The 22,190-nt window shown below is 40.6% G+C and overlaps 1 long non-coding RNA gene across 1 annotated transcript; it reads right to left on the bottom strand.

Moving 5' to 3' along the window:
* Positions 1–2,344: 2,344 nt before the first annotated feature.
* On the bottom strand, positions 2,345–20,851 carry LOC106893790. The gene is made up of 3 exons (XR_001413166.1): positions 20,636–20,851; positions 3,548–3,625; positions 2,345–2,802 (listed from the first exon to the last, which is right to left on the bottom strand). It is a non-coding gene; the product is annotated as an uncharacterized LOC106893790 (long non-coding RNA).
* Between the last annotated feature and the right edge of the window lie 1,339 nt (positions 20,852–22,190).

Below are 22,190 nucleotides of genomic sequence, written 5' to 3'. Positions count from 1 at the left end.
AAATAGATGGTAATTTTTAAAGATCTTGGATAAAAAATTTATATCTTGGATAAAAAGGTATATCTTAGAGTCCTAACAGGCTGTTGTCAAGGACGGCTGAGTTCCTTTCATTAATTCAAAGCAAGAGAAAGTAAGATCATCCTACAAAGTCACAGTGAAAGTTGATTTATTAAAACCGTATGACTCACCAACTTCCTCCTTCTCAAATCTGAATTTTGGTTTAAAATCCTTTTAGAAAAATTCTTGTAGGCAATAATGAGGGTGTTCTTCATCAATCTCTGATGGATTAGATTCAGTGGAGCCCCAATTCCAGACAGTCATTCCTCTCAGGCTCAGTATAGTCTGACTCACAGTTCATTGCTGCTACTTGTTTTTCCTCCTGTCTTGATTCGCATCTTTTTTTCTTTGATGAGTAAATGAATATGTCATTAAAGAAACAAATCCAGATGCTTTCTCTCTTTCTCTGAGTAAGAGCTTTGTGGCTGAGGGGCTAGTAAAATAAGAACCGAGGATTAGTGACTAGTTATCCTGAAAGTTCGTTTTTCCAAGGTTGAATACTGAGCTCTTTCAGAAAATGAGGTAGTATTGATGTATCTGATGCGGGAAGCACTAAAATGGAGAGCCCAAAATTACTAATTGATTTTGAAAAATTGTACTTTAGCTCTAAAGGCCAATGTCTTAGGAGAGGAAAAAAAACCCCAAAAATACTAAAACCAAACAACACCACAATCAAAAAATTATCACTTTGAAGTTATGTAGCACACTGGAAAATCTCTATTTTTGCAAACTGACAAACAGCAACATGGCTGCAGCTGAAAATTCAGAATAAGCATACTGACAGCCAGAGAAGGGGTTTATGGATACCCTGTGGTAACAGTACAAAAGAGACAAAAGTGATAGATACCAGAGGAATGGCATGCTCTGCAATTAAAGAGGCAGGAAGAAAACGTGTGCATTTTGTCTAAAAGCCTGTGCATTAAGAATCAGGTTGTCTGCTGTAATTAACTGAGTGAAATAAGTGATACTTTTTGCAAAGAGGAAGCCCTCTGGGCAGTGCTGTCCTTTGCCCTGTGTCACAGGTGATCCTGACTACGAGAAAGAGCCGGCAAAAAACGTCTCTCAGACAATTTAGGTGACAATAAGTTGTATTCACCACCATGCTAAAAAGCTATGCATTAATTAAATTGCACATATAGTGGATTAATGGCTGTTGTGTGCCAATGGAATGTATTAGAGCAGTGGGATGGAGCAGTGGATCTGGTCCTGAGTCTCTGCTACTGACATACCATGTGTCTTCATGCTTAGCAAAGGTATCGTGAGCTCTGACCAGGCTCTGGACATTGCTATTTCAACTTCCATCAAGGCTGGTAGATGTCTGGGCAGGGGGGTGACACATTGGTCTCCTTCACACCTGCCTGCACTATTGCTGCAGCTGAAGGCTCTGCAGGTACTTTGCTGAATATCTCTGCACACAAAAGGTTTAATGGAAGTCAGCTGGGTCTGGAATTCCTCTCTTCATTCTCAGCCTTTTGTCTTTACTGTGTTGCCAAAATTCAAGCACATTTATGAGAAAGGCATTGCAGACATCAGGTGTTACCCAAACAATTACTTCTTACATGGGAGGTATGTTGCCTCGCCTGACTTAGAAGCGATGTTATATGAGTATGCTGAGTACAAGCCTGGTGGTAAAATGATGGACAAGCACTGTAAAACTGTAATTTTCCATCATGAATTATTCATGGATGTTACTCAAGTCACAGACAGGAAACTCGTACGTATAAAGTTAGCTAAACACAATCGTTCATTTCTGAAGAGGACTCAGTCATGTGAAGGCTTACCATATGGCCCTCTCCAGGAGAAGCAGAGATCCGGAACCGTATTTTCTGCTGGTGTGCACAGGCATAGATCCATTGACATTAATGCAGCTGCAGTTCACATTAGCTGAAGGTTTGGCCCCTTTTCTTTGGGAAATTTTGTTGTTGTTTCTTTACTGATGCATTTATTTTTCCCTGTGCTTGTTACAATGTGGTTATAAGTCCAGGTTTATGATCCCTCCTGTACAGTTGTTTAGGTTTTTTGTCTTTTCTAACCCATAACATGAATATTTCATGGGGGAAACTGGATACTTTGTGCTTTGCTTGAGATTCAAGAGAATTCAAATATTTAAACACAGAGGAGAAAAGGGGCTTGAAAACATTACTACTATAGTGATAATAATCTATTACTACCATAACAAGTTCAAGTTATGAGGGACTCAGAGCAGCTTGTTTCAGAGGACGAAACATCTTTTAAGATTAGAATCTCCTTTATTAAAAGTGAACAGTAAATTACTACAATGGGTTTTGTCTATCTCCTTCCTAATATTCAAGCACTGCCTGGTACTATATAGTTATTTTTGGAAACATGGGCCGCTTCTGTAATTTCTCCTTTGTACACATGTTTCTTGCCCCATATTACTTGACCCCAACAGACCAAAGTGATATTCCATACCCTAGGACATCATGCTCAGTATATAAAGCTGGGAGAAGAAGGAGGGGGAGATGTTCAGAGTTATGACATTTATCTTCTCAAGTAGCCATTTCCGTGATGGAACACTGCTTTCCTGCACATGGCTGAACATCTGCCTGATGATGGGAAGTAGTGGAGGAATTCCTTGTTTTGTTCTGCGTGTGTGACTTTTGCTTCACTTATTAAACTGCCTTTGTCTCAACCCATGAATTTTCTCACTTTCTCTCTTCTGATTCTCTCCTGCGTCATGCCTTGGGGAGCGTAAGAGAGCGGCTGCATCGTCCTAGTTACTGGCTGGGGTTAAACCAAAAGAGGGAAGAGATGCAATTAATAATAATTAAAACTGTCTTGGAACACAGCAGGACAATTCCACATATTTTTATGGCAAAATTCTAACATCCATTAGACTGTGCTGAGTAAACATGCAAGGACATTACAGAATAAGATTGCATCTGAATGCATTGACTTCAGTGATGATTCACTACAATTTTTCCTGAGCTGCTGGTTGGGCAAGGCAGCCAATAGCCAGCCAAATGTATTTTAAGCCACCCCAGATACTACAGGCTCTGTAAAATTGCTACTAAATATTCCTGTCCTTGCCTAGGAACAATTGCCCAGGATGCTAATTTACAAAGCGGACAAATATTAGCACATCTAAGAAAAATCTTTGCTGTCTTCTAGTCACTGTTTTAATGCCAAACTTTTGATTTTTGATCAGCTTTTAACAAGTACTGGCTTGCTAGCAACGTTTAAGTGTATATAGAAAAGCTCTCAGTCATAGGAGACTTTCTCTGCAGCACACAGAGCAAGGAATGAAGAATTTTTGAGATGAGAAAGGCATAACCACATGCAAACACGGGTTCTTGTTGGTGCTGCAGCCTTGCACCCTGCTGAGTGTAGGAATAGGCTGCAGGTGAGAAGATTGAAGTGCTGAGCTGCATAAAACCCATCTCTGATGCTGGCACCTTGAGAAGGTAGCGCTGAATTGAATGGAGTCCTGGGGAGTCTGTGGTCCAAATCACCCCTATCATGCAAGTACCTGTCATGCAGCAAAGACATCTTACTCTGTCCCATCTTCTCAAAAGTCAGTAGGGATGCTGAGTGTTGTTCTTCACAGCTGCAAGGAAGAACAAGAAGGCTGCGTGTTGGAAAGAAAACTCACACTGATAGTACAGCTTTCCCAAATCCTGGGGCGCCAGTGGAACTGAGCAAGCTGAGTAAAGGAATTCAGAAACAAAAGGGGCACAACTGTCAAAGACTACTCCTAGCAGCTCCATACAGATCCCGAGGGGGTATATAAGGAGAGAATTCAGATTTTGTAACCCTGAGAACACCAGCAGCGTGGCAAAGAAAACATAGAATACCATAGCTAACTGCCATACCACTCTGTTTCAATTGATATCACACAACTGGCACACCATTCATGCCAGGAAAATCCTAACTTTTGAAGTTAATGACATTCCGCAGTATTCAAACAACACTTATTTTGAAAATTTTCTTATACTTCCAGTTTTACTTTTCTTGTTGCTTTTTCAATATTGAATAATGGAGCTTACCTAATAATTTCATTTTCTCTCCAAGAAATAGTGTGGTTTTGAACCTGCAATAATTCAATATTTTTTGCATCTTGCACAGTTCCAGGGACAAACCAGTTTTATTATTATAATAAAACAAGTACATTTCTTCCTGTCCGAATTATGGTCCTTGCTTCAACACCATATCATTATGCTGATTAGATTTTGTAAAATCTAAATAAGTAGACCCTAAAATAACCTGTTATGTATGTGCTTCTGATGTCTCTGGTAGATAAGAACTTCATGCTTACTAAGTAACCAAATTCCTCACAGTTATGCAGTAAATCTACATGAAATCCAGTTCCCAGCCAGTACTTTAACCCCATGGGTCTGTCTTTTCTCCTGACCATTAAAAAGATTACGATTAGGTGGCTGACAACTGAAAGTGTGGTTTTGCAAATTACCATTGATCACAAATATGGCTTTACTGTTGGGAAGGGGAAAGAAAAGAGGGGAAGAATAAGGATGCAGTAACTCGTGGTTACTTGCCACAGTGCTGAGATCTCATGTCTTCCCTGAGACTCCTGACCATCACATAGGCAGCTGTAAGGATTTGGGGACAAGATGTACGTATGTCTGTGATGTGCTGGGGAACCTCACATGTGTCCATATCTGAGGTCCCCTGGCATGACTCTGCTCCATCACCTGCCACTCTGCTTGCCTTGGGAACGTGTCCCTGCTAATGAAACATCTCCCTGTTTGAAGGCAGGTGAATCTGGGGTATACATGGAAAATCAGTTCAAACGTAAACGAAATAGAGTTTGTTCAAAGTTCCACAGCAGTGTCTAAACTGGAGGATTTGCTGTGCATCGTGCATATGTGGGTACTTCTGAGTCCAGTTTAGGATGAGTGAGTGGAAGCATATGGTGACAGCACTTGCAGCAGAGTTTTACTTAGAAATCAGAAGTCTAAGCACAAATTGAGTATGAACTAACTTCAGTTCACATCCAGATTTAAACTTAAATTTTCTTTACAGTTTTTTCCCCCTTTTTCTTCATGGTGAGCATGGTAAAACAAAACAAAAAAAATTGATCTTGGTTCTCCGAGTCATCTATTCTTATAATAAAATGCTTTTCTTACTCTTCAAAATATTTTCCTACATCCAGTCTATCTACATGTACTGGGAATCAATAACACTTTTCTGTGCTTCTTGCAAATCTGATGGGAAGACAGCTATTCAGTGTGCTCAGTCATGATCAGGTGAAGTAAAGTGTGATGGCTATACATGAAAGAGTACAACAGAAAACATGAAATTCTGCCATTCAAAGGAAAAATAGAAAAAGCTATGTGTTACATTTTCCATGTTGTGAAAAGTGAAATTCTAGACTGGTTGTGAGCCAGAGGTTACAGTCAATGGCGTTACTTGAAGGAAACCAAGAGGGGAGTGTGACCACATGCCATGCAAGTTAGAATTTCATGCATTCTTTCAACCTGGTTCTTAGACCAGGAATTTCAGGCAAAACAAGAATTAAAAATTATGGCACAGCTTGTTTCCCTTGTTTTGGAGCACCTTGAATATTGAATGAAATTTAAAGTAAATACATAGGTTTATCCCATCTGTTTTCTTACCCTTCTGGCTATAGACATAAAAAAGGCAGAATGTTTATTTCAGGTGTGTTTTTGTAAATCTCAGCTAGTTCTGCCTTTCTTTGGGCTTGTTCTGGATTAAAGCAGAAGGGTTTAAATATACCCTCCATGAAAAAAACCTTCCTTCTGTAATTCCGATAATTTTCAAGAAGCTACCGAATGAGATGTGAGATTGTTAACCAGAAGAGTCAGATAGAGATGTGTTTCTAGAAATGCATTAGGAATGGGAGCATATATTTTCATGTGGCTAATATGTCAAGAGCTGAGATAGCCAGAGGCCAATAGCCTGAGCAAATGAGCAGTGACTCATGGATGTTCACTGACATTTGTTATAATGTGAACAGACTTCTTAGGAATCCTTATGGAAAAAAATCATCCAGTTTAAAGAAAATGAAGATGAAACTAACACCTGATATAACTCATGCCATTGGCTAAAAACAGTCCTATAAAGACATGCTGCAGTGCTGTGACAGGGATCTAAAAAAATGTACTTCTAAGAAAGACAAAGTGTGTCTTTTTGTCTTAGTGCTCATGTCAACCCAGGAAACAAAGATAACTTCTGAAATCATAGCAGAAAAGGAATTTCTCTTCACTCCTACCTCAGTTGTAGTTTTTCACAGTCTCATAGTACCAGGATGTTGTAATGATTGATCAGTTAAGATTAATAAATACTGAGATCTCAGAATGGAAAGCACTCTTACAGAATAATAAATCTGAGACCCAGCAAACTCACAGCCAGGAATGGTTCAGGTTTTCTGTCCCTCTGATCCCTAACAGGTATTTGTCTCATGAACATTTTGATAACACAAGTTGGCTCTTGCTTTTGTTGCAGGTGCCAGGTTGTGAAAGCCACATATTTGTGTTCAGCAAACAGCCATAGTTTTGCTAGAAAGCCTTTCCGAGTAGCTCTGCTCATGATTTAGGTGAAGTAACTGGCCTTTTAAATGCTCTGAAGAAAAACTGCAAGAGGCACCTATTCCTGGAGAAATTTTTAATATCTGGCTCCTTTCTTTAGGGGAAGAGATTGTGAGCTCTGGAAATCAAGAATATTCTGAAGATTATCTACCTTTTTTTTCCATTTTATTGAAAAGGATATTTAAATAGCCTATCCTGTGATCTTTCTAGTGTTTGCTCTTTTTCCTTATTGAGAAAAATTTTTAGTTGTGGATTTTGAGAGACTTTTGGTTTTGTTTTTTTGGAAAGGGCTCTATTCTTTCCAGTTCCTGAAGCGTGAAAATTCAGGCCGTGAGAAAGATTCTCTTTTTGTTTTCCTAATACAATTCACCAAACCTAAGATTACTTTCTGTTTGGTTTGAATTTCAGATATGACTAGCATGAGAAAATCATTCTTCTAGTTTGTAATTTTTCAGAAATCCAATTTTCAGAAGTAACTCCATTTTGAATTGGCAGGCCCAGAAACCCACTGATAACTTGAAATGGGACAGCCTAAACTGAATCCAACCTCTTTTTTTTTTTTTTTTCATTTACATCCTTTCATTGTGCATCCAAGGATGACACCTCCGTGCTTTCCATGTGGCGATGAACTGATTGAAACAGAGATGAAGCTTTGTTTTTCATAAAGATAAAAATCTTACACAACTGAAGGTTGCTGACAGGGTATGTGGCATTTTCCTACTCATCTTGCACTTCTCCATCCTTTCTTGTTGGTTTTTATGGGTGCTGTATTAAAGAATTTAATAGTTTGCAGGGTGGCAGGCAGCCAGGAGGCTGAGGAGCTGAGCAGAGCAACCTCACGCGCTCCTCCTCCTGTCCTCCCTCAGCAACCCTTCCCGTGGTTTTCCTTGCATTTAGACTGCCTGAGCTCTTCTGAGGATCCTGTTTTATTATTTCCTTTATGCAGGGCCCTGGAACAGCGAATTGCTGCCCTGTGAGCCAGGTCCATAGGAAGGAGTTGCTATATACCACCATACTGACTGCCTGAACCAGAGATAGTAACTGCATGAGGGGACAATTGCCATGTTCACTTCAGGAAGGTTTAATTCTGCATGTCAGCAATTAAGGAGTGACATATCCAGCGCCTGCTCATGCAGACTGGTGTAATACAGTTGCTCAAATCACCTCTGGCATCATTTGTAGATTTCTGGAGTTTGAAAACATCTCATCACGTGTATATCACGTGTATCTTCTCTCACTCCTTTAGGGTATGACCTTTTTGGTTGGTGTTGCTTGAAAATGCCATCGGTCCTGCCGTCTTCGAAACAGCTGTTTTGATGAACTTAAATAAAATCTTGTCACTTATAATTCTTGATTTTGTCTATGTGCGAGTTTTGTTAAGAGGAGAAAAAACATAAAAAAGATAATCTGAGCATACAGTATTTGAATGTCTTGTACAGTGATTATATGATTAAAATTCTCTCAGAATATCTGTCTGCATTTTTGACTTCCACAATGCAACCTTAATGGCTGGTAAGTGCTGAATTTTGTCACAGATGAAAAGAACACAAAAAGTGCAAAGCTTGTTAACATGAGCCAAGCCTGCCATTTATCTGATATTTTCAGCACACTGAATGTATTTAAGCAGTTTTGCTGCCATTATGGAACTTATTTTAGACATATCAAGTGCCAATTTTCTTTCAGATCATAAAGAAAGATGAGAGAACAGGAATTTAGTTGTTTTGTTGATAAAGCTTGTCCCAGATCATCATAAAAAAGAACTGCAATAAAGCAAGGCTGCTTGGTGCACACAATGCAGCAAATAGCAGTTCTGTCATAAGTGACAGAATTAGAAGCCAATTCCTGCTGATACTTCTTATCTATGCACCGAAGTGTAATTGAATCAAAATGATGGGAGCCACAGAGAAGCACAGAAACGCGGTTCTGTGACAACTGCATTTCCGTGCTCTGAGACTGCTGGGGCTGAGGGCTGTGCTAAGATGACTGAAATGGAAAGGACTGGGAGGAGACTGAGGGATATGGTGTAGGGGAGGACTTTGCAGAGTAGGGTAGATGGTTGGACTCGATGATCCCAAGGGTCTCTTCCAACCTGAAGGATTCTGTGATTCTATGATTCTATGAGATGGGGATGAACAGAAAGCGTCCTCTCAGGCAGGTGTGGGGTAGAGACCAAGTATCTTTATGTCCCTGCAAAGCAGGAGCACTCGCTCTGTCAAAGACCACTCATTCATACTAGTCACTGGATTGGACATCTCTTTATCTTCTTGTCCTGCACCTTGAGCAACATATAGATGCTGCAGGATGAGTGTTTGACTACTTGTCTCTGAAAGTGATGATATCAACCTATCCTGTGTACTCCAGACACTTCTTTTGATGACCTTGGTGCTGGGAGATCAGGAAGTTATTACTCAGGATTTTTCAATTCTGTTCCTAGGAGAGTTGCTAGGACAATTTACAGGACAGAGGGTGTTTCAGAGGTAACGACCGGCCACTTGCAAGGTAATTTTTACTCTTGGTGGCATAATTCAGGAAGCTGTATTAATCAACAATATCTTTGCTCATTTTGTCTCTATCTTTACTTTGTCTTCAATTTTTGATTCTAAATGCATGGCTGTGTGTAATATAGGTAATATAGGTTTACATTACCAGCTGAGTGGGAAGGACGTGTGACCAAGAAGTGGAAAGGTACTTCTTGAACTTGATGTACCCATAGCACCATGAACTACAGGTGCTACTGACAGCAATAGTAGGATTTTGCAGAGGTAGAAGGAAGAAAGATGTTCCATAAGGACTGAAATTCCTGCTCCTGAGGACCTGTCTACAGATTTATCTTGAGCTTTCCTTTTGAGTCCCAGAAGGGAAGAATGTTTCAGTTTTCTGAATTCAACAGCAGAAAACTATGAGTTGATCATAGAAGAATCACAAATGGCAAATAAACAAACTAAAACCACTCCAGCAAACAAACCAATAACAGAAGCACCTGGTAATATGTTCACTCCAAAACTCTCTGCAGCCTGAAGCCTTCAAATTTTCCCACTAATTACAATATCAGGTCTAATCTAACTCTTTTTCCTGACAGGGTGCCTGGTTTGCTGGGCATGAGGGAAAGAGAAGACGTGGTGTACTGATTCCTGATACAGTGCTATGAGACACTGACATAAACTGCATTGTAGAATGTGATAGAGACTTATGGCCTGTGGATATATTTGCTGCCTTATATTGGGAAGATGTTGCAAATGTTGTCCTGAGGGTTAATTGTAACAGAGAGATAATGTCTTGTTTAATGACTTAAATGACAAAATGGCAATGTTGTGCAAATCCAGATGGTGTGGAGCTGGGAAGGGCTGAGAGCATGATGGGTAATGGGTTTAAAATTCAATATGATTTTGATAAATTGGAAAAAGTGCACAGTATCAGCAAGATGAAATCCAGTAAGCACAAGTGCAATGTACTATGTTTAAGGCAAAAAAAATAATAATCAAGTGAACAAAGAAAAGGCGAGTAACAGAGATGCAGCAGATCACGAACTGAGTCTGTGTCAGCTGTGTTGTTTGGGAGGAGGGGAAAGCACTTATAATAAAAATATCTACTGAAAGGAACATCAAATATCAGATGTGGAAGGAAATGATGCCCTACTCCTGGGCGCTGGTGAGGCTGGGGCACTGTGTCCCAGTGTAAGCAGAGGACTGGAGTAATATTGGTTACAAACTGGAGGGATTGCAGGAGGGAACACCAGGAATGAGATTTATGAAACAGGGCCTATGAGGGAAGGTTGAATGAATTCGCTGTGTTCATCTTAGAAATATAAGGCTGAAGGGAGATGAACTGAAGCTGTTTTCCAGAACTAAAATACTTGCATAAGGGACAGCAGTAAACCATTCTGCATGACCTCTGCATGGGGAAAGTTAAGAGCAGCTTCCAGCTAAAGAGAAGAAAAAAGACCTGGTGAGACATTGGGTGAAACTTTTTACACTAAGGATAGATGAGCAATATAAGAAGCTACCTAGGGAAGTCAAGGAATATCTTTTTTTGAATACCTTAAGAATACATAAGCGTAAAGTCTTTTAGAGGTGATTTGGGATACAACAAATTATTCCTCAGGAGAGGTAGAGGAGGGACCACCCTGAAATAATAATCCTCTCCTGCAGGCTGCTAGGGATCAGGGAAATAGAAGCTGAGTGTACAGATCCACAGCCTCTGTCTTTTTAAAAGTCATTGAACCGAAGAGATCATCTTTAGTTCATCATCTTTCTGGAGACTGAATGTACCAGTAATAGGCTTAGGAATATTTTCCTGTATCTAGTGTGTATACAGGGAGAGCTAGGAACAGATAGAAGAGGTGTGTGGAAGAAGTAATAATGTAATGAAAATGTAGACAGATAAAAATGATAGATATAGCCTTAAAAATCAATTTATTTTTCCATTAGGAAGTTGCTGATGTCTACAATGAGGGCAGTAAGCAAGAAAGCCTGTAAACAGGGTTTAGTATCCACAAGATTTTTTGTATTCTTGCTTTTCTTCACCAATGACCTGTCAAGACAATGTGTATTCAATCTTTTGGCAGCTGTGTTGTTCATGAACCCTACCCTGCAGTATCTGCAGTGCTTGCACACAGAAAAAGATTTACTTTTTCTTTATGGTAGTTTACAAGTGGTTTACAAGTCTGATTTAATAGATCACAATTAATACATGGCTTTAAAACCCTGAAAGATGTTCTTGTCTTAGGGCAAAGGAGTATAATTGGATGACTTCTCTGAAATCCCTTCCAGCCCTACTTTTTCACTGGTTCTATGTTTATCTTTTCATGACTCAAACATCAGAAACTCAGAGAATATTCCTAAGCACAGAGTTTACAGTACAGTTTTACTGGCATTTTCATGTACAACGTGGTGGGACTTTATGCCTAGATAGAGAAAACCACAGGGAAAATGTTGGTTTTCTTCTATTTGTAGCTCCCTAGTAAAAAATGAGAACAGAATGTTCTCGCACAGGAGAGAGCAGAAGCAACGCTACCAAGGTTCACACTTCTCCCCTATAGTGGGACAGGGGAATGGCTTCCTCTAAAATACTTTAAGACATGTAGGGGGCTGGAGAGGCTTTTTCCGTTTTCATTGAGTCTTTAGGTAGATTTTATTGTTATTTATTTTTATTGCCTGTTAATCAGAAAGGGTAAATAGCATGAACTGTAGGGCTCTTGTTCTCATAGATGAATGTATTTAGTTCAACTGGTTGGAAAATTTTCAGACTTTGGATCTCTTTAAATGTAGGATTGTTCCATCCTCTTGCTTTACTTGGTGACGACAGTGAAGACACATGGTTTCAGCAATAGTTTCTTCTGTGCTTTTCTATAAACTGGCTTTTCTGTATGAAATTTCCAGGCTAAAGCTCTGATTTCATGAGAACTCCAGATTTACACCACAATGACAGAAGAAGAATTTGACCTTCTATTAGTTAAATCAGACCTTTGCTCTTTTCATCTTCTTAAAAGCAGATTTGAAAGATCTTTCTTCTGCTCCATTAAATAGGGACAAGTGCGTGAAAATGAGGAGTTTTCTCTCTTAGCAACCACCTTAAAAACCAAACTCTTTTGTGCCTGTGTTTCTTTTGAGGAGTTAAGCAACCCTTCCTACACTTCCAGGCAGGGAGGAAGCTCATGTATTTTTACAGTTTCCTATACGTGAACAAATAAACTTTGTGATGACAGATGTACAAGATCTTGCTACACCTTCTGGGGGAGTACCTGGAATTCAACTGGAAAGGTGGCAATGTCTAGGGACAGTGAAATGATCTCGCCAGCTGCTGCATCGTTTCCCTACCCAGAAGTCTTCTGAAACCTCGGAGAAGAGTATAAACCATCATGGGAGGTTTTGGAAGGACATTTTTATGTGGATGGTTCCCTTTATATAGGGAGCTACATGGAAGGATAAGAATTCAATTTAGCTACTACTACTAATTATAACTCTTATTTTGCAGAGAAGTGTTTGGATCTTTTAAAATCCTAGGACCATCAAATTTTTATTTAAGTATGCAAGGAGCAATTGATGTGATGCTGCCACCATGGTTCTCATTTCCAACCAAAGAAAAACAGTGCTGAAATTAAAAAAAATATTTTCCCAACAATTTTTCAGCTTGCTTATGCTTGCGTGGGTGCATGGATTTGTTATCTTATGGTCATTTTGTGGACCACTGTTGGATGTTTTCCTCCCTCCTATGGGTCTTACAGGTTTTCATGATTCGAGAAACACTGCCTGTGGTTACAGCCTAACTGTAGAAAGGGTATATATCCATCATGATGACCAGAGCAATTGTCTACATGAATAGTAATAGTTTTTCACCTTTGTCTAAGGGCATGTCTACCCAGCAGCCACTCCTACAGTTCATAATCCTGAGATGACATTGATCTAGACTACCTTCTAGCTACTGCTGTCATGGTTTTCATAAGAGATGCACTCTTTTTTTCCCCAGGCCTTCTGCTATATTATGTGCCAAGACCCCATAGTATGTCCTTATCTTCTTGAGTTATTCTACTTAATTCCAATGAGGGTAAAGCAAATGTAATTACATAATTAAGAATACCCAATACTTCTGTTTACAACAAATTCAGACATAGCAGTCCCTGCAAGGTAGGCTGTTAAAAGGTAAAACAGTATTAGGGATCAGGATTTATTAATTCCAATCTATGCTGTTATGACTCAGACTAAGGAAGTGGGCTGCAGAGTAGCTGAGCAGCAGAGAAACACATTTTCATAAATTATTCTATTTACAAGGTCATGCAGAGACATTTATTAGCACACAATGGACATTGTGACATAAGATTCAGGAGTTTTGAAAGTTGCATTTGAGGGAAAGGAAGAGACAAAAATGAAATGGTAACAAATCCTCATTTTTTTCTGTATTTCATCTTCAGATGTTCTGTACTAGCATTTTAATTTTTTTTTCTGACAGTGTTTTAGCAGTTTTTCTGTTTTTTTTCCTTCCCAGATTATTTCATACTTGAAAGCTATGAAGATTTAGCCAAACTTCTGATTTTCCTAGTTCTTTGTCAAAACAAAAAAAAAGGGTTTGACCGATCTCATCAATCTCTTCATTTTCTTAAGAAAAGCAAGCACTTCTCATGACAGTTTTAATAAAAGGTAAATGTTTCTTCACTAATTTAAATAGTGGGTATGTGGGAGGGGGTTGAGTAATTTAGGATGGGTGTGGCAGAAAAAAGAAGCATCAGCCAAAAATTTAGCAGTTAATCCTTATCCTGCCCCAAGTATAATTCTAATGAGGAGAAGAACAGTGGCTAGTTGATACACTTCAGCCAGATTGAAAACCTAAAATCTGAAATAGTCACTGTGAGAAAATCAGATAAAATTCTAGCCGGTTGTGATAGTGAAAGAATTCTTATAGAAAATTCAATTCAAAGTGGTCTTTTATAAAGCAGACTGTTTTGCGTCTTTTGGTCTGATTGCCTATTATTCTCCCATCTGAAGTTGACTACAGTAAGTACCGGGTGTGCATTAGCAAAATGCCTGTTAATAACAGCGATGGTGACGTACTGACTGCTGCGGGCAACGTTAGATGAGAGGGTCACAGGAGCACAACTTGGAAGGTGCAATTGAAAGTGAAAAGTTGTTTAGGAGTTGTTAGGAAGGCATTATCTGAGCTCCCTGTTCTCAGTGTGTGTGCTCCTACCTCAGCTGAGCTGCATTGACAGTGGAGTGGAGCACTTGAGTTAGTGCATGAAATAGTCTGAGGAACAGCTCATTCTGACATGGTCTAAACTGAAGTACGGATGTACTGCAGATGGCTTTGTAAATACCTTTACCTTATGCATGCCCCTCTGTGTGTGAGTATCTCTGTATCTGTAAATGAAATGCAGGGCCTGGTTTAAGTATACTTAAACGGTGCGAGTCAATGCTGTTGGTAAAGTAGCCCATGCTCCTGTTGGGGAGGCCAAAGACAGTTCAGATGGATCACGGAATCATGGAATTGTCAGAGTTGGACCTCTAGAGATCATCTAGTCCAACTCCCCTGCTAAAGCAGGATTGCCCAGAGCACATTACTCAGGACTGCAACCAGGCGGGTCTTGAAGATCTCCAGAGAAGGGGACTCCACAACCTCCCTGGGCAGCCTGTTCCAGGTCTCCGTCACCCTCACCAGAAAGAAGTTTTTTCTCATATTTGAGTGGAACTTCCTATGTTCCAGCTTGTGCCTGTTGCCCCTTGTCCTGTCGCTGGAAACCACTGAAAAGAGTCCAGCTCCAACATCCTTCAACCCACCCTTTAGATACTTATAAGCATTGATAAGGTCTCCCCTCAGCCTTCTCTTCTCCAGGCTAAAGAGTCCCAGCTCCTTGAGCCTTTCCTTGTAAGGGAGATGCTCCGATCCCTTAATCATCTTTGTTGCCCTTTGCTGGACTCTCTCCAGTAGTTCCCTGTCCCTCTTGAACTGGAGAGCCCAGAACTGGATGCAGGATTCCAGTTGTGGCCTCACCAATGCAGAATAGAGAGGGAGAATGACCTCCCTCAACCTACTGGCCACACTCTTCCCTACACAGGCCATTGGCCCTCTTGGCAACAAGGGCACATTGCTGGCGCAACGAAAGTGTGCTATCTACCAGGACTCCCAGATCTTTCTGCTCAGTAGTGCTTCCTAGAAGATCCATCCCTAACCTGTATTGGTGCCTGGGGTTCTTCCTCTCCAGCTGAAGGACCTTATATTTGTCTTTGTTGAACCTCATTAGGTTCTTCTCTGCCCAGCTCTCCAGCCTGTTCAGGTCACGCTGGATGGCAGCACAGCCCTCTGGGGTGTCAGCCAGCCCTCTGGTCTAATTTGGTATCATCAGCAAACTTGCTGAGAATACACTCTGTCCCATGAAAGATGAAAACCACCTTTCATACATGAAACCTGGGTCCAGCAATGGCATCTAAAAGGGCAGATGGGGTCCACTAAATGGCTGCACCTAGGGGTAGGAACACACGCCTGGAAGATGTCAGTCCTCCTCATTTTCTATGTGTTGCTGGAATTGGTGTGTGGATCACTGCACCCAAAAAGAAGAGACCCTTCTTGTGGCCTCAACCCTTGTGCAACTGCGTATGCAAGAGCAGCATTTGTGTTTTCTGTGGCAGGAGGGGCAAGGAAGGACTGCAGCTCTGTTACTGCAGCACAGACCTTGGTTTCACTGGTCCTGTGCAGCCTGGACTTTCACTGGTCCTGTGCAGCACGGCTGAAAATTCCAGTGGCAGCTCTGCTTAAGTTACAGGCTCAATGCATGTGTGGAAAACAGGGGATATAGCTGTAGAGAGCCATGAGGAAAAGTGAAGAGCTGGGCACGGATCCACGCCTCAGGGAGCAGAAGAAAACTGTTGGTCTCGTGCTCCCTTTGCTGTAAACAGAAATACACCTGGATATTTTGTTATTCTCCTGAAGCGGTAACTCAATTTCAGATCCCTATTTTTATCCTAGATATACTTTTTGAAGAATCAGATGCCATAAATCTGTACCATAGTAATGAAAAGAATCTGTCCTTTTCTTAGCTTGTAAAGGACTTAAATGATATCCATGATCTATCTGAGTTTAGGAAATTATGAAGGAATTCTGCCAAGGCAGGGGCTCCTAGACATTGAACAGTGGCAGAAAAAACCTGCTCAGGCTTTCCCAAAAGATATCTTGGAAGAAGCTGTAGGTGTCTGGTGACAACATAAGCAAGATGCTAAATAATTCCTACAAGTCATGGTGTTTATTCCACTCTCTGTGAGCAACAAGTACACAGCTGTGGCTTTGCTTAAAGTATTCCTGAGTACTATTAGCGGTGAGTACTGGGTATTGTGAGAAGTCTAGCTTCATATGGAGTCTAGCTGTAGCCCCATAGGCAGTGCAAAGTTTTCCGAGCACAGACCTGTGCTGTCATGTTTAGTAGACACCAGCTCTCAAAGCAGATGGCTCCAAGAGACCAGCAGATAGCACTGGAAGAATTGCAGCCCTGGCAGTCACCTTCAGAAAATAAAGTCTTCTTGGGAACCAACAGTGTCTCTGCCCCTGCATCCAAAATCCCGCACAACGTCCTCCATGCCAGAGTCCAATGCAAATTTTGTAGAGATGGTGAAGCATGCAATAGATGACCACATCTTTTCAGTGGTTTCCAGTGATAGGACAAGGGGCAACAGGCTCAAGCTGGAACATGGGAAGTTCCATTCAAAAATGAGGAAGAACTTCTTTCTGGTGAGGGTGCCAGAGCCCTGGAACAGGCTGCCCAGGGAGGTGGTAGAGTCCCCTTCTCTGGAGATCTTCAAGCCCTGCCTGGATGCAGTCCTGAGTGATGTGCTCTGGGCAATCCTGCTTTGGCAGGGGAGTTGGGCTAGATGATGTCTAGAGGTCCCTTCCAACTCTGAAAATTCTGTGATACCATGAAATTGGAAGATTAAGATCTTATCCTTTAAGATACCATATTTGGTCAATGGTTTATGGTTTCATTTTGATTTCATTTCTTTTGGAGAGGGAACCACCCATGTGAAAGCAAGAAGATGCTGGGCATGCCTAAAAATGTAATAACTGATGCTTCCCAAATTTAGGACTGGAACTGTACTCTTGTCCTGAAATCAGTGGGCTATTGAATGCTGCACTGGGTTGAAAGCAAGTTGGTAACCCTTCTGGGGCTTTATATTTTAACTGTAGCCTGTGATACCAAAGGGGCTAGTCATGCTTCTTCTGTGATATTTTGGATTTACATATGCAAATGCTTTTTAATCAATGGGTATTAAGATTTATGATGGGCAAGGTAGCTGCCTTCCTGTTCCTACGTTCCTGTTCTTCCTCCATTTCCCAGCTACTGTTTTTAGAAACAGCCTTTTGTCTTTCAGTTATAAATGATAGATTCTTATACCCTGTAAGATTACTTCTACCAGAATATATAGATAGGAGTTTCATTATACTTATAAGCTAGCAGTCCCACCAGATTGGAAGCGCACAAATTCAAGTCATTTAATTTTATTTCCTTCCATGTGGGAAGCTTAAAAAGCTTAAGAAATAAGCCAAAGTCTAATCATAAATGATCCTTCCCCAGGGTTCTAATGAGTAGAAACGGATCTTTTTTTTAATGCAGATGTCAAAAGAGCTAATCTAGCAAATCACTGGAATAGGCATATGTAATAAAAATTTCATAGTCTGTTTACCTGTCTAATTGAATAAATGGCCAAAACCAGAATGAACGCTTTGTAACCTGCACTTGCCAGAACTGCTGCTGGGAATAATCATCCTCACTCTATGCATGTTTTGTGGTTTAGCCTTTTAAAATAAGATAAAGAGTTCAGGGTCTGAAGATAAAGGAAAAATAGTATTTTTGTTACCTGAAAAAGTGGAGAAAAACCAATTAAAAAATAATAAATGTTAATAGATTGGACCTTATTGCTAGATGATGCTATTAATCTGACATTGCCATTGGTGTGCTGTTTATAGAGAATTTTTTACTTGTATTCTGATGGAGTATATTTAATAAGAGCAATCATCCAAATTCTTCTCTATTTATTTTATTTGTTGTTTTGGTTTCAGAGACGGCATGCTTAGACAGTTTTGACTTTTTGTACTGAATTTGTGTAAGCTACATACTGTACTTAGAAGACATGACAAAGTTAGGTAATAATTCCTCATTCAACTGCTTCTACATTAACAACTCAGTTTTCTGATCACTTTCTATCTCAAACTTTATACCATGTTTACACACAGAAACAAAAATAAAGCGCTATGTAGAAAGGCAATTTGTGAAGACCATATGCGTTTCTTAAGCTCTCCTCAGTGATAAGGGTAACCACTGTTTTTCTATCTAGGTCTTAAGAAATAATATAATTGAGGAAGTCCCTGTGCTCTGTTGAATGCCACAAGTGAGGAGCGTTACACCTGCTGATTAGTTGCTCTTGGATAGATCTTCTGAATAATTCCATGAAGAGTTGCTTTAAAACTGAATTAAAATACAACCTGACTAGATACCAAATTGCTCTGACTGGCCTGAATATTCCTGACTTACTTCAGCAGGACAAAGAAATACAGTAGGTTTGCATGCTTGACCACACCTGGATCTCAGACATTTTCAGCTCTTCAGAGCTGAAAATGCAACTTTTCTCTAGTCTCCTCCCTTCACCAAAGGGCATACAGCTCTATACTCTGGCAAGCTGGGAGACGTCCGGTTGTCACCCAGTGATTTCCAGCTGGGTCCCCCTACTCATGGTCTGCTGCCCTCACACCCAAGTGCTATGCTGCTCTAGTTTTTCAGAATGCCACTCACCTACCAGCTCATGGAGCTCACAGAAATAAGCTCTCATGATAAGGCAGAGACGTGGTGAAGCCCTTTCTTCTGTCCAAGGATAAACTAGAAAGATATCAAATGCAACCAAACCTTCCTTTTCTTCTTTTCTCCTTCACCTTTTGTGGAGTCTGGAGTCCCATCAGCACTTCTGTAAAATCTGCCGTTCTAGCTGAAAACTGAGGATGGATGGGTCTCCAGGGACACCATAACTTCAACCTGGCTGTGTTCAACATTTGCATTCATTACATCAAAAAAGCAGCCATATGTGGATTTATGGAAGACACTGAACTCTCCAAAATTTCTTGCCTTGACTTGCACTGCAGGCTATTATCACAGCCATTAATCTTAAACCATCAAAATGGTGAGATAGCAGATGTGCTGGATTTTGTCTGATCTGCCTTCAAAGTAATAAAGAATAATGACACTGACAAGGAAACTCTTCAGGGAATCAGTAGAGCAGCCTCAGCTTTAGACCTCTTGAGAAACCAATACCACAAGCCTAACTGACAACAAGGATTTCTGTATGAAACAGCCCCATTCCGCTCCAGGTGATATTTGCATTGCTTTTAATCCAGTGGTTGAAATGAAATCAGTGACAATTTTCCTGGTGAAAATAAGACAAGATCAAAAAAATGCTGACACATCTTCCTGTTTTGTGTGGCAATAGATTAGCTGAATGTGGGGTCAACACTATGTGACGGGACACCTTTTGGAGTCTATATGGTATCCATCGTTACTTCGACTGGCATCTTCCTTTATCAGCAGGTTTCACAGCACTGAGGTCTGCTCTATGACTGTAGCATCTCCTTTGCTAAAACCTAAAGCAGCATGACTGTGATTTAGGGCAAACAAGACTCCAAAATGTCACTACTGCTGCAGTATTGAGGTGGTAAAAAATATGCCTCACGGAATCAACCTGGAGACTGAGGATCATATGAAAGGTATAAACAAAAGAACAGGGCTTTGAGTAAATGATTAAATTGATCACAGATCTATATCAAATTGCAATCCTTTCAAGGTATAGAGAATTACTTTTAACGTTCATGCTTACGGAATTACAGTTTCTAGATGTTAAGAGTGGGAACATAAATGATTTGTCATTTGCTCACGACCTTTCAAAAGTCTTACTAGACATTTGGTATGCTCTACCTATCGTGTGTTGAAGAATAAAGTTGCCCAGCTAACACAGTTTCAAAATGCAGTAGCTGTTGAAATAGATTTTTTCTTTTTTTTTTTTTTTTTTTTTAAAAGTGACTGCAGTGTCATCATCTTCAGTATGCTTCTGTTGCTTTGAAGCAGAAAGTTATCTAGCATTCACCTACAGACGTCACGAGATGAAGACTCCTTCATGTTGCCTATTCTCACATGCTGTATCTGTTTACACTTGCCATATCTTTAACTTGCAGAATTTGTTGTTGTGCCTTTTTATTCTTCATTTCAAAGGCATTCTTATATGCTGCTTTTTTTCCTCTTTTACTGAGGTTTGACAATGACAACTTTCTCTCTACAGACTGGAAACAAGCTCCCTCAGGAAAACCATCCTCTTTCCATAGGACAGGAACACACGACTTGTCAGAAGAGCCTAGATTCACAGTGTATCATTCAGTATCCCATTTCTGACTACCAAAAGCATTGGATACCTCAGAAGAAGATGTAAGAAAACACAAAATCTTTGTACAAGGATGTAATTAAGTAAAAAATTAAGCTATGGCTTTATCATGAGAATTAAACCCCCAGCATTTCAAAATCATTGATTACTACTAACCTGCTTGTTTTTCCTGTGAACCCAGCTTCCCTCTGTCCTTGAGGCAATCAAGATCTTTTTTTTATTCTCTTCTACTTCCCTCCTGCCTTAACTGATTTCTTTTGCTAATGTTGTTTTGAATCTTCAAAGCGCTCCTTGTTCTGACAGGGTGAAACAGTTGCTGGCTGATGCTGCTGCTGCAATCCACACTAAAGAGGATTTTGTGGTGGTGTTGATGTTTTTGCATCACCAGCAGATGTAAAGGAAGCTGCATTCACAAAACACTTTAAGCTACATAATGGCTCTTGAAAGCCAAAGGACGGTGAGGAAGGGAGCGTGCTCTGAGTGCTCTGGAAGGGTACATTATGTCTCTGCCAAATGTCATGCTGTAGAGAGGTTCCAGCTGAGCAGAGGTCCAACGACTGCATGAATGCCTGTAGGATGCGTGCTGTCGGTGTCAGTCCCTCTCCTCCACACCCTTCTGCTCCAGCTGCAGAGGGTGTAGGGAGGAACTGAGTCCACTGGACGACTTGGTGTGTCTGTCAGCCCCAGCTTGTCCTTCTCCTGGTGGTGCTGGTGGAGCTGAAAAGGGGCCTGTACCCCTTCTCCCAGGATTGGGGCAGAAATGGCTGGAAAAGAACAGGCTGCTGTCTTTACCGCTATATGCAGACAGTGAAATCGCTATCTTGCTCTATAAGCTTAGTTGAAGAGAGCTATGACTCACTGCAAATCACAGTCCTTGAAATGCAAGAAATAGTGTTTTTCCATGGTGGCTCCTGTGTCCTGTGCTGGAGGAGCAGGGTTCTCTTTAAGATTCTGCGCTTGTACAAGGTTTCCTTTCCACTGAAGTATGTGTCATGCTGGACTCCGAGTGACAGGCTTAATAAGATAGCTTTTCCTATACTTTGTATAGATGGGTAAGCTCTCCCTGTTCTATAGTTTTCCAGGTATATTCTGAAATAGCAGCCTTTCTTGCTTCCTGTGTGGTGACTGCTCAAGACCCACCAAACTCTCAGGTCATGAAAGTAATTGTAAAAGTGTGGGACAATGTGTGATATCTCTGTACAGCACTGGTTTTCACTCTCCGCAAATACAAATGACATAGTTCCTCTATGCCCTGAAGTCAAGCTTTCCTTGTGTAGATACTCTGGTCTGGTTTCAGAAATGTACTCTTTGCAGAGCGCTTTCACTTTGCAAAAGACCCTCAGCTCTTTCCCTTGATGCTGGCTCTTTATTCCTTCCTTCCTTCCTTTACTCCTCTCACGTCTTTCTCCTCACCTCCCTTCTTCCTTGCCTCCCTCGTCACTTCTTCCCTTCCTCCCTTCCTTTCTTTCTCTTTTTCATAACCAGATGTTTCTATAAACAATAGATTAAAAGCAAGGCTTTTCTGTAAACAGTGTGTTATGTTTTCTGTCAGGAAATCTTCCGCCTGTTTCAGAAGCTGGAAATGGGCTCTCCTGGGTTTAGATGTGCTTGGGGAACAGTGGGGAACACTGCTGGTGCAATGGGTGCTTCCTTTTCATCCCTTTTTTCTGTTTCTTACAGGTTATTTCTCTGCTTCATTCTCAGGTGAACT

The sequence above is a fragment of the Calidris pugnax genome, unplaced genomic scaffold (assembly GCF_001431845.1).
Source record: "Calidris pugnax isolate Ruff unplaced genomic scaffold, ASM143184v1 scaffold216, whole genome shotgun sequence".
In the NCBI taxonomy this organism is placed as follows: domain Eukaryota; kingdom Metazoa; phylum Chordata; class Aves; order Charadriiformes; family Scolopacidae; genus Calidris; species Calidris pugnax.
Note: the sequence above shows the minus strand (reverse complement) of the source record. Positions and strands in the feature narration are given on the sequence as shown.